At 42.7% G+C, this 9742-nt stretch overlaps 1 long non-coding RNA gene across 2 annotated transcripts; it reads left to right on the top strand.

Annotated features, from left to right (window-relative positions):
• The first annotated feature begins 1547 nt into the window (after positions 1-1547).
• Positions 1548-8766, top strand: LOC126523161 (uncharacterized). Of its 2 annotated transcripts, XR_011891407.1 has the most exons (4): positions 1548-2007; positions 2998-3102; positions 5772-5916; positions 8657-8766. It is a non-coding gene; the product is annotated as an uncharacterized lncRNA (long non-coding RNA). The 2 variants fall into 2 exon arrangements; XR_011891408.1 differs by lacking the exon at positions 2998-3102.
• The last annotated feature ends 976 nt before the right edge of the window (positions 8767-9742 follow it).

Here is a 9742-nt window from a genome sequence, read left to right as displayed (position 1 = left end):
AAAGAAATTGCGTGACCACCTCGGAACATTCACAGACCAAACTGCGATATGCTAGCTGCGAATTTCAAACCGATTCCCGGTCCTGCCCAGTTGAAAAAGACACAGGAATTCCTGCTGCAACTACAGCAATTTCTGTTGTACGACAGAAGTTCCTAACGTTTCTGAAGTTGCGACAGACATTTCTGACGTTACGACAGCGATTCTGACGTCGCAACAGAAACATTCGGTCGCGACGGCCAAGAGTTCTGAAGTCGCAACAGAAGCACTTTCCGTCGCGGCCCTTTAAAATGTCAGCTTCGCATCGGTGGTGTACACTGTACTTTTTTTCTTGCGCGGTATTCAATCGTGCTTCTTTGGAGCCGGCAGTACTGATGGCACCGACACCGGCATTAAAGTCGACGTTGCCAATTGTTATAATTGTGCCGTGACGACGCGGCACCAGCAACGCCCTACCGGCCTCCTCAAAATCGGCCGCTGATCAAAATCATACCATCTGCGGGAATGGCTGCGTATCCTTTTTGTTTTATTTGGTAAGATGGGGCACACAGGCCTGTGGACTTACATGTGCGGTTACACTGACACATTAGTTAATTTCCCAGAAATATTGCACAAGCATATGCGAAGCGGGAAAGAAGTTTTGGATTGTTCCACAAAGTTGCGTGAAAAGCTGTCACGCTCGGGTCTCATTAATCTGGTACAGCGCTGCCGTGAGAAGCCAGTATTCTGTCGAGATGAAGACTCACCCACGAGTGTTTATGTAGCTATATTGTATTGAACACACGAATTATATGCGAGCTCAAAAGTGTAAAGAGCAAGAGACAACTGTCGAAATTAGCAGTAACAACCCTCAGTGTCCCCGGTCACCGTTGTCTGTTTCTGAATTTCGTATGAAATATGGATATCGTTACAGCAAAATCGATGGTCTAGCACTCAACGATGTACCTGTCGATGGTAACAACACTTTTGCTCATCTAGAGATGCGGCAGTTGACGCGGTGAAGTGAAAGCGCATCGTGGCTTTTAAAATGCAAATGTAAACAGCAACCCAGACAGCAATTTACACTCTTGACATAGCTTCAACATACGCAGGCATTGATGTTCGGCGTGGTGCAGTGGTAAGGTGCTTATCTCGGAACCGTCAGGTCCAAAGTTCGAATCCTAGGCAAAAAGCATTTTTTTTTCTACCTTTATTTTTTATTTTATTTCGTATTAATAATTTTACATAACCTTAAAATGACCTCTGTCAATTTTTAATCAAATATTGATCAGGAACTACAGAATTTTCGACTACAGGGCGTCACACTACAGAGAACAGAACGACAGTCACAACGTCCCAAAATACGACTGACTGAAAATTTGCTGTTGTGTTTTTCAAGTGGGTGAGACGTCTATACGGCGTATACGCAGATTGCTGTCCTCTCTATTAAAAGCAACGTTGCTGAAACACGTCGTACAAGACGCTGTACGACTCGCATAACATCGAAATACAACGCCGTCACCATCCATGAGATCACCGAAAGCACGGTCGCTTTCGGTGGCGGCCTACAGCTGGCAGCACAGGTAGCGCCGGTAAAGTTACAGGTGATATTATTTTGCCGTCCTCAGTTGTCGCCACATGTGAGTGCTTGCTGCATTGACGCCGTCCGATGTAGTTGTTTAATCGTGTGTACGCTGTGCCGAGAGAAATTGTGGTGCATTTTGTATGCATTGAGAATCACAAAACCCCTGGGACCGCGTAATGTAGCCCGCAGTATCCTTCGTGTGGTGCGCCGATGTCGAAGATATGACCCTTCGCGCTTCCTTTGTTCCGGGCTCATGAACAGGATCTCCTCCTCTGGCACTGTCGCATCGTATCGCGCTGTACGGAAGAATTTGGTGAAAGTTGTGCTCTTACGTCCTGTAGTTGATCCGCAATTCAACAGTGTGTGCGCCGGAAGGACCGTTGGTGCAGTCGATGCCGCGGCACCTGTGACGCTAAAAGGAGCGTTTTCCGAGTACGCCTAGAAAGGTAAGTCCGGCGCTTGCGCGCATTCTTCCTGTCTATGGTTCGTGAAGTGTGCGTTGTTGTACGTATCGCAAGATCCGTACAACAACCGGATCCGGATTTGTAAAGCAGCAAGAATTATAAATGTGCTTTTCAAATGGTTGTTCTTCATGTCGCAGTGCACATTTAGCAAAAAGTTCCATGGAAATTGCCCTAAAACGTATTCATATTACCAACAGCTCTATCTGTGGTTTATTTACTTTCACCTATGAAGCACGCTAGCGCGGGTGGTTCTTTGATCTAAATGGGCACAAAAATTCAAGCAAAGAAAGTTACTGTTTGTGTACATAATTTTTCATTAAGAAATGGTACAATCATTTCTAGAAGTAGTACGTCGATGTGTCGTCGTCACAGCTAACAGCTGCGCGAGATAGCACCCGATTTCTTCGTCGACGCATGGCCAGATTTTTAGCTTGTATGGAAATTCTTCTGTTTATAGTGTGTCGTCAGATGACGTGTATTAGTGTCCTGTGTGTTTTCGTGTACTTGTAAAGGATTCCGATCTAGCAGAGAAGCCGAAATTACATAAGCAATGTTTCTTTTTAATCGAAAAATCTTTCTCTTTTCTGTATTGTCTCTCCAGAAATGAGGTGGTCTGTTGTAATTTTAAGCGCATCGTCCTTTGGGAGCAGTGCTTTGTTGCGCCGCATAGACAAGTTAGGTTTTGGAACGCTTTTCATGTCCTAAGGAATTTTTTGATAGTACAATTCACATTTCACGTTATACAGCTGTACGTTTGTGTGAACCTTTTCATAGTAGATTCATGTTCTCTACAGTTCGATTTACGTGTTATTTAACCGCCTGTGATGTTACAATCAGATATTTGCACAACCAGTTGCAGCTTCATGTAACTGGTTGTATGAGACTTTTTTCAAAATATGACGTGATCTTTTTATATCACAAGTTTGCAGTTTCAGCAGGGATTACAATAAATAAGTATTTATTATTGTTTAGGGATGGCAAGATTTTGTGAACCAGAGGCACCTCCACATATGCACCTGCGGCACTTCTGCAGCCTCAACAGCACGGAAAAGTACCTGATGTGCATGGTGTGACAAGGTGTGTGCAAAGCAGTTGCTGCCACTTACAAGAGCTGCAGATTTTGTTGGTATCATCCATGTTTGGAAACTCCTGAATTTTTCGTGGGTTTACAAATGTGGGCTCATTTTACAATTTTATTAATGTCATTTTAGAAAGACAATGAAGTTGTGTTGGTTAAGATGTTTTAAAGCTGTTGAGAGATTGACGGTATGACATTGTTAAAATGCATGTAAAAAATTAATTATAATGGTACTTGTACTGCTTTATTATTAGCGATGCAATATCTCTAACGAGAACATCAGAGGGGCACGTGCTTTTAGGAAGTTTGGTCAGATAAATTCCTGAAGCAGCGTAAAGCTCTGTAATCTAAAAAAAATGTTGTCAGTTACTGGTTTCAAGTTCGCTGCTGCTTTTCGTGCTGCACGACAAGTTAAATAATGGTTGATAATGTGTGTGTGACGTAATAGTTCTGCGCAAACACACGAGGTGGAGAGAAGTAATTAATAAAGGGAAAATCAGACATCCACCCGCTCGTACCATTTGCAACAAAGGAAACCTGTATGTGTTCCTCAAAAGGAAAGCCGCACAGTTGAAGAAAAATTCGTCCTGGTCCGGGACTCGAACCCGGGACTACCGCCTTTCCGAGGCAGCCACTCTACCATCTGAGATAACCAGCTGGCTAGCACATGGCAGGGCGAAGTCGAATTACTTGACAACGCGAAGCAAAAGCAAGGGTTTGACATAATATTTTTTTCTCCTTTATTAATTACTTCTCTACACCTTGCGCATTTCCGCAGAACTATTACGTCAGACCCTTGCCTTTGCTTCATGTTGTCGACAAATTCGACTTGGCCCGGCCATCTGCTAGCCGCCTGGTTATCTTAGATGGTAAAGCGGCTGTCCCGGAAAGGCGGTGGTCCCGGGTTTGAGTCCCAGACCTGGACGGTTTCTTTTTTTCAATTGTGAGGCTTTCCTTTCGAGGAATCCGTACGGGTTTCTTTTGTAGCAATTGCTACGAGCGGGTAGATGTGCGATTTTCCCTTTATTAATAATGTGTGTGTGTATGCAACAATGGGGGTGCTGAGAGCAAGCTTTAAAATAATGTGTGCTATGTCCCCAACAAAGAATTTAGTGTCTGCAGCATTTTTACAAAATATTATGTTCACAGGTTGGCAGGTATGACATAATGTACAACAATAATGTACAACACTTTTGCTGTAGATGCATTTTCATAACGTCCATTTTCTGTCTACTTGAATCGTATATTTAGAATTTGGCCCACCTTCAGTTTGATCAAGTTACATAGGTAGCCCCCTATGAGTTAAATATAATTAGGAGCTATTGTAGATATGCATGATATACCTACTCACTGTATTGTGACAGATATTTTTAGGGACTGTGTTGTGAGGCATGCTTTACTTGTATGTCTTGCTGCAGCTTGCCCGACAAAAGCATAAATGCTTTGCCCACCTTTATTATTATGCTTTCATGTAGACTTCTAACATCTGTGCCCACATAGACTCCATGTTCTTAATTACATTTTTCTAAGTATTCACTGTTGTGCATTACATTATTGTGTTACATTACTGTGCATTACATGTTTTTCTTTGTTTTATTTTGGAGGGGGTATTCATTTCTATAATAGTACAGAGAATAGGAGTTCAAAACAAAAAGCCACGAAAGGTGGCTTAAAAGTGTATGAAGCTTGGAATTCTACATTCCATCCCCTAAAGCGCTACCAGTAGTAAAAGATTCCTAATTGTCTTTTTTAGAAGCTAGCTGCCAGATACATAGTCCCATTAGGAGAGTATGTTATTTTTTCTTCTTTGGTCTGACTTGTTTTGTTGAATGTTCTCCTTGTTCAGAATTTGTTTTCTTGCCACCTCATGCAATACTCCAACTGGAGCCTATGAGCTATGTGTATAATAAATAAGTAAATTCCTAAAGCATGCAACAAACCATGCAGCATAGCATTTAAATGTTGCCAGTTTATAATGCTTCTTGAGTGCAGCGCATCATGGAGCTTGAGGCTGATCTCTTCAGATGTAAAACAAATTGCAGGGTATGAAAATGTGGTCCTACAAACTGCTGGTTACGCATGTCAGTCAGCCTGTTGCAGTGGTCACAAGTGAGAATGTAACCAGAAGCTGGGCGTGCTCGGCCATTTTGCATATGGCACAGGATAAAGCTTCACCTCTGCCATTGCTTCTCTTATAATAATGGCCTCCGAGTATACATGCCGAGTTATGCTTCTGGGGACACCTGTTAGTTAACCTTATCAGGTAATACCATTAGCCTTATGGGTGCTATAATGTTGCAGTGCCTGCAGGATGGCCAGCATTACAACACATTAAAATTATTGTACAAGTCATGCAATGGTATCGGGATTGGCCCACCAAGTGACAACCTTTAATTACACTATACCTGGGATCAGCTCACTCAGTCAGGGAGACATCCATGCATAAGGGGAGGGGTATGGCAAATAGAGGGCGTTCGATTAATCTTCCTCACATAGATAGCTGATACATATAATCTTTCTTAAATTGGATGCTTTGTTGCTCAAAGTGAAGTTACTTATGGGCATAATGTCAGCATTTCGATCCTATTTATGCTTAACGAAAGTTGCTTTGTTCAGTGTCACTTTTTATATTGTTTCGCTTGTGATTCTAAGCTCACTTGTTTTATAGCTGCTGTAGGTATGGCTGGACCTGGAGAAGAAGTGTAAGCAGACCATGCTATGTTGCTGATCTTCGCTGATCTCCACATCCAAGTTGGTCCCGCGACAGTTGGGCACCATTGTGCCTTGCTTCATTGACAAGGTGATATAATATGGTGAGCTTGTACTTCAATATCGGTATTGAAAATTATGTTAAGGAAAAAAGACAAGGATTGGTCTTTATGATAGATACACTCATGTTCTTTCTTTAAGGTGTTCTTTTGACACTGTTCTGCATGGACAAATTTTTAGAGAATTATAACAGTCCTTTATTGCAAAGTGCCATGGCGCTAGTTTATGCGTTAAACTAGCACTCTTTCACCAAAAAAAGCCTTATTTAGCACACAATTCACAAGGAAAGAAAGGAGGCAACAGGACAGAGTGCTACTAACAGTTCAGTATTATTGCTCGCACAGTGATATTGTGCAAAAGGTGAAAGGGGGAGAATAGATCTGAATACATGCTGTTCGCACAGAAACATGGTGAGCGTGACACTTGTTTTACAATGATAAGAAGCAGTCTCACTGTCTAGTAATTCTCTGCATGGGGAGCTAGCGCTAGGTTCCTCGTCATACAAGAAAAGCCTCAGATATCTCTCCAGCGCTTTTGTCTTTATATTTTGTCACGATCAAGCAGCTTTCAAACATAGGTGCATGTGCGCCGAGAGCAGTGCACTACCACTGCTAACTGACCCATGCATCAAGTTTGCTTGGTCACGCTGCCAGTCATTTATACATTGGCCGGTTTATCCGATGTAGCCTCTACTGCACGAAATGGTATGTGATAGACACTGCACCTGTGTACTGTACGTGCTTTGTTACATGATTTTTTTTTCAGAGATAGTGATGCAGGCCTTTTCATTATTTACATGCCTACACAACAAACCAAGCCAGCATGAGGCAACTGTTCTCGGCACGAAACAAACTTGATTCGTTAGTTTTCGTTCATTGGTGCGATCACACTAAGGCAGACAAGCTTGTAGGCTGTGCTTCTGCAATTTGTACAGCACACTGACAGCACTGGTGTGGGCCTCATCTGTGGGCTGACTTATGGCACCTTCTACAGCGCAGACCACTTGTGTTGGGCGAGGCACCAATGTTGACGTTTGTTCCCTTGTGCAAAACAGCAGTCCTAGGTTTTGAGTAGTTGTAGGAAGACAAGGTAAACACAACTTCCATGGCTTGAGTGGGCTCATTTCTCTTGGGGCATCTAGCTTTTTTTCTTGCAACTGTGCAGAGGTGCTTCCCTAGAGTCTGTGTGAAAATGGCATAGAGTTGTGCATTCGGGAACTCCTGAACAATGATCTGCTATAGTTAGGGCTTTGCGAAAATGCACTGTCTACCAATTGGTAGAAGGTGCATTATTCAGCCACTGATTTCCTGTTGGCATGCTTGCACTCGTGCTGTCAGTAATTTCTTGGCTTGCCGAATTATCTTGAGGCCCCACGCTGATGATGCTACCGATGTCGTCATGTGCAGACTTTTCAGGATGAGGTTTTTTGCTTTGCAAATGTTGTTGAAAGGTAGGTGGTGCTTACAGGTAGCTATTCTAGATATTAGTAGAATGAATTGGCCCATCTTGCTTCATCAAACATCGTCACGCCGACATCAGTTGCACAAACAAAAAACCTGGCCTACTCGCAGCGTCGTGCACGAAGAAACAAATCAGCTGCTGGATTGTCTTGACATGGCATACTAAGCTGAGACCGGAACTGCTGTAGCTACAAACCAGGCAGAGACGATGATGATGAGCAGGGATTTGCAGTAGCGCCACTTCGTGGGGCAGCAAGGAGGCTCTGTTCAAAACAAAAATGTCGTTCAGCAAGTAGAACCATGCAACGGTCAGAGTCGGTGCATGGTGCTCTCGATCAAGTTGGCTCAAGGAGTGTCCGAAAAATCAGACGAGAGGTTGCAAGGCGACCGAACTTTCGGAAGTTGTTATACATTATGGTCCATGGGGAGAATGGCGGTGCCGTGAAGCAGACCGAGTAATCAAGTCCGAATTTTCGGAGTCCGGAAAATCAGTCGGCGACTGTACCTATACCTATGTGTCTATGTATACCTAGGTGCAACAGTGTTTGCTATGATCTGTGCAAGAATTGCTGTTGCCCGTAGATGCCCAACATGTCGGGTGTCAAGTTGTAAAATACCTTGCAAAAGTGATCTACGGAAAAATACCGCTTCTGCTATATTTCGCTTTTGCAAGAAATTTTGCGGCTGCTGGCACCTACCTTAAAAGGCTTTATATGGTCTTCGCATGGCCAGGGCCTTCTACTTTTGTGAGTTTGCTTATCTCGAAATTTACCCCGGTTTTTATAACTTCAAGTTGGCGGGATCCCTAGTCTCCTTTAACGTGTACCCAATAGACCTTACATAGGGGTTTTGGCATTTCCCTGCCATCTAAATGCAGCCATTGTGGCCGGGATTCAATCCCACGCCCTCTGCCTGAGCAGCGCAATGTCAAAGCCAGTACACTACGGTATTTTGCTGGCAGAAGGGTTTAGTTTCTGAATAATTTATTATCTCAACCTGTCGGTGTTGTTTTTAAAGGTATTTCATGTTTGTATTCTGTTGCTTCAATACTAGTAATTATTGCTAATCAAACGATGTGTCCATCTTTTTCCTATAACACTTGCTTCAATCGCCTGCTAATTATGACAGCTTATTCTCCCACAGTACTCCATGTTCCCTTGAAACATAGGCATTGCATGAAACCACATATTTTTCAATAAGATTTATTCATTATCTCCTATGACCGGAATGCTGAACCTTTCTTATCTGTGGGAACATAGGCGAATTTGCCTATGTGCCAACCTGTTGCATGAGTCAAGATAAATTATTGGCTTTACTTTTTCAGGTGCCCTGCTCGCTCTCACCCAAGCAACCCACTCCAGCGGTCTTCTCTCGGCAGACTGGATGCATCGAAATACCGTTAGAAGGTCCAATAAACAGTGCTTGGGACATTTATGACATGCTTTTTTTTAAGCCGGATGATTTCAGGCTTAATGAAAGCTCAAGTTGGTGTACAGAAATACCTACGTAAAGTATACTTGTCTTTTTCACTTACAAGTACATGCCAATACTTTGCCTGACATTTTTCACCCCAAAATTACGCTTTACTGTGGATTTGTGAACAAACCATTACAACAAAAAGCACTGCATTAAAACGAGTAAAAGTAATCGAACAAATACTAAATCTGCAAGAATTACATTTGCATACTAGTAGTAAATATGAAAATGAGGTACAGTCTTCTTCAGGGTGCATTTTCTTGTAGGTCATACATAGAGAACGTACTCGTGGGTCATACAAAACTTGTTCATGATGTATCACATCAGTGTTGGTAGTGCTAATCAATTTATGCCGAAAATTGTGTTTATCTTCGTATCAAGCAATGTACCAGGCAAACCTACATGTGAAAGTGGCATTCTTGTTGCAAACATAATGCAAATCTACTTCTCTTCAATGCTGATCGCAAATACACAAATGTACAAAATAGGTTTAAGAGTAACTTATATTAAGCAACATCAATCCATTCTGAAAGGACCAGGTATGAATGCAGCAAAATATAGGTCTGAACAGGGGCAAACAGGTCTGGGTTAGATAGGACGGGATTAAACGGGTCAGGATTAAACAGGATTTAAACGGGTCAGGATCAAACAGGATTTAAACGGGTCAGGTTTAAACAGGATTTAAACGGGTCAGGTTTAAACAGGAATAAACAGGATTTAAACAGGTCAGGACTGAACAGGATCAAACGGGGTCCCGTTCCATAACCCTATTTGATGAAACCCGTTTGAAAACAAATAGGATTTTCTAGTAGGGATGTGCATGCTTAAAACGCGTTTTCGCACAAATGCGTGCGCGGGTGCTAAAAAGAGCAGCATCGGCATGCTTAGCACGTCGTTTGGTAGAAATCCACGAGCGCGTTCTGCAAAAAGCACC

This window comes from Dermacentor andersoni, unplaced genomic scaffold (assembly GCF_023375885.2).
Source record: "Dermacentor andersoni unplaced genomic scaffold, qqDerAnde1_hic_scaffold ctg00000187.1, whole genome shotgun sequence".
NCBI classification, from domain to species: domain Eukaryota; kingdom Metazoa; phylum Arthropoda; class Arachnida; order Ixodida; family Ixodidae; genus Dermacentor; species Dermacentor andersoni.
This window is presented reverse-complemented; position numbering and strand designations above follow the sequence as displayed.